A 3,563-nucleotide genomic window follows, 5' to 3' on the forward strand; every position below is an offset into this window, starting at 1 on the left:
CACCAAGAAGTAGCAACTAAACAAACCCAGAAGGTGGCACATTCCTCAAAACAACTGTAGGACTATGTCTTCAATAGTCAACATCATAATGGAAGGGACCTAATAGTCAAATGTTGGCCTTCAAGCAGACCTTGATTGGGACCAAACAACTGTTAAGTGCATTTTTATGTCATTTGGGAAATTTTTCATATAGTCTAGGTATTCGATGAAATGGACAGATGGAGTTTGTTGACTTTAAAAAGGAGGTTATTAAAATAGCATGCACACTGTGATCCATTTTTGCAAAAGGTACACAGACACATATCATAGGGAAAGATCTGGAAGTATGGGGCAGATCTCTGCAGCAGGGGAGGGGGAAGTGGTGGTATGGGTGTTCATGAGTTTCCTATTGTTGCCGTAACAAATGACCACAAATGTAGTGGGTTAAAATAACACAAATTTATTCTCTTACAGTTTTGGAGGTCAGAAGTATAAAGTGAGTTTTATGGGACTAAAATCAAGGTGTCTGCAGGGCGGGTTCCCTTTGGAAGCTCTAGGGGAGACTCCATTCCTTGCCTCTTCCAGCCTCTAGGGGCTGCTACCATTCCTTAGCTCTGGCCCCAACACTCCAGAATCTGCCTCTAACACATCACCTCCTCTGCCTTCTGACCCTCCTGCTTTCCTTTTATGGAGACCCTTTTGATTACATTGGACCCACAGGGATAATCCAGGATCATCTCCCCATCTCAAGATCCTTAATTTAGTCACATCTGCAGAATCCCTTTTGACATGTGAAAGGTTCCAGGGATTAGGTCATGGACATCTTTGAGGGGGGCCATTCTTCTGTCTACCACAGTATATAATGTTTTTACTCTTTATTTTTGTGTCTATATTTTGTAACTTTATATAATGTGTACGCATTACTTAAAAATATGTCAAAAGCAGAAAAATGTTATAGTTTAATATCAAGTGACATGAAATATAGTTATTTTTAAACTTTTATCTGGCTCCATGTGAAGCTTGAGCTTCATTTCACATCCAATTATTTTCTTAATTTATATTCATACTAAATCAGAAAATTCAAATTCACAATTACACATTGCCAGAAATGGCAGCGTTTAGTAGCTGGGTCAGAGACTTTAGGATGTTGGATTGAGCAAGGACCCATAAATTGAGAAGTCATTTCTTGCGTTCACTGTTGCCCCCAAACACTAAGTGGATGAAGTATCAAACTCAAATTCTGCAAGGGTGAATATTTCACCTAAGGAGAGGGGGTCTTAGTGGGGGCGGCATCACCCAAGGGTTTGCTTTGAAAACATGTGAGGCTCTTTCGGTTGGTGACAGGAATCCCCTGGGAGGAGTAGGAAACCCCTGGAGGCAGTTCATGGGCAGGAGTCAAAAATGTCCTATGCTCTTCAATGTATGTGACATTCTTACAAGGACAAATTTTGCTATGTCTTACATAATTTTCAAATGTTCCCCTAGACATTCATGTATATGAAAAACCTATTTGTAATTGTCTGAGCCTAAACCTAACTCCATTTTGTACAGAAACTCAAAGTACTGTTTTCTTTTTCTAAAATTGATGTTTTAAAATATGGAATGCTTTCACAAATTTGCATGTCATTGTAGCACAGGGGCCATGTTTATCTTCTCTGTATAGTTCCAATTTTAGTATATTGCTACCGAAGCAAGCATAACTCAAAGTATTTTTTGCAGTTTCAATATCCTGGAATTTTCCAGGAACGGAACTACTGTGTAAATTGAAAGGAGTGTGAGTTGTTTTGTTTGGAACTTTACCAAGAATGGTTTAATGGTTTAGAAAATCACACCAATGACATCAATGCCATTTATGGGCTGTGCTGGATATCTTCCATTTGCCCTTCCAGATTCACTCCACCCTCTCTACCTGCTCTGTGCTCTGGGAAGGAACTTGCCCTCCAGCTTCTGGGTGGGTTCACTCAATGGAAAGCATGGGCAGGAGATCTAGAAGGTGAAAAGAGAATGGTGTGTACCACATAAAATGACCATCAGGGACTAGTAGGTGTTATCTAATCCATGGAAATAGAAAATTGGATGTGACAACAGCATTCCATTAGAAAATGATAATGCTATATACCTATATATACAATTGAGTCCAAACTGGTCAGAAGGCACAAGTAAACTGTATAAAGAGGTGTTTTAAACCCTCATGGTACTTGCTCCTCCGATGTGTTTCTCCCTTAACCCACATTCATGGCTTACCAGAGAATTCTCTATGACTGGTTAACAGACAAAAACGTAGAGCTGGTTTATGCAGTTTGCCGGCACCAGCTAAAAGTCGATGGCTGCATTCTAGCCCCTGAAAGACAGTGGTGAAGGAAAATACTCCTCAGGGCAAAACTTTGAGCAGCACATCTTATTGTCTACTTCATGTGGAAGGAGAGATGGCCTGTTTTCTCTCTGGGCATAATATTGTTGGGAGATGTAATTTGTCACAGTTCAGAGTGTCCCTGTTGTTCTTGTTTTGTATGCTAAGAATGCAGCGCCCTAATCTTCTACCTGGGCCGTCTCTCAGGTTTTGTTTGCCGGGAGCTGCCTTGAGAGGTGAGGAGCTGTCTCCTTCTGGGACAGACAGCAGGCTTGCTATAAATGAAGTGAATTCCCAAAGACCAGTATTCCTCGGCTGCGATGCAAACTTGCATTGAGTACATAGTGTGGCACCTGGGCCCCTCTGCATGTCCCCGGTGGGACTTGGGGATGTGGGGGACCCATGCAAATATGCTGATGATGCTTATACTGCCTATTGCACTGCTAACATACAGGAAATGAAAACAGGTAATTTGTTAGCTTGTAAGAGAAAATCCCATACCCTGACAAATATTTGTTACACACGTTGCAGTTGGTTTGACAAGCCTTTTGTATATTATGTGACTTGTACCTGATTTTGTATTGAGGGGTGCAACTCGGAATTATTCCTCTGTAGTTTTGATTCCTTAGGGAAAATTTTTGCCACTTTTATGTTTGAATGACTTTGTTCAGGCAAAACTCTGCTGGCAGAGGTGTCACTACGCATCTGTTGGAAAAAACAGATAAGTTTTAATGACTTCATGAAACTGTTTAACAAGTTTCATAGCAAACAGTACTAAGGACTAGTGGTGAACGGATTGCCAATATAATAAAAAATTCGAGTAGTCATTGTCCGTTTTTTCTATTTACACTGTAGATGGATAACATTACATGCTCATATTCCAATTGTTTATAATTCTATTTTGCCCCTTTCCTTTCCATAGTAGTTTTTTTATTAGTTTCAGGTGTACAAAACAATGCAATAGTTAGACATTTCACCCCTCACAAAGTGATAACCCCTCCCCCAATCTATTGCCCCTCTGACATCGTATATATCTATTACAATTCCACTGACTCTGTTCCCTATGCTGTACTCCACATACTGTGACTATATGTATATTAAATTATAGTTGACATACAATATTATTCAGCTTCAGCTTCAGGTGTACAGTGCAGTGATCAGGCATCTACACCGTCCATGACGTGGTCTCCCTAATAAGACATGTCCCCATCTGACACCCTACAAAATCTTTACA

The 3,563-nt window shown here is 40.3% G+C and overlaps 1 non-coding gene across 1 annotated transcript; it reads right to left on the reverse strand.

Annotated features, from left to right (window-relative positions):
* Positions 1-1,570: 1,570 nt before the first annotated feature.
* On the reverse strand, positions 1,571-1,676 carry LOC141569763 (U6 spliceosomal RNA). The gene has a single exon (XR_012493563.2). It is a non-coding gene; the product is annotated as a U6 spliceosomal RNA (small nuclear RNA).
* Between the last annotated feature and the right edge of the window lie 1,887 nt (positions 1,677-3,563).

This window comes from Rhinolophus sinicus, chromosome 18 (genome assembly GCF_057876585.1).
Source record: "Rhinolophus sinicus isolate RSI-liver-muscle chromosome 18, RSI-T2T, whole genome shotgun sequence".
NCBI lineage: Eukaryota > Metazoa > Chordata > Mammalia > Chiroptera > Rhinolophidae > Rhinolophus > Rhinolophus sinicus.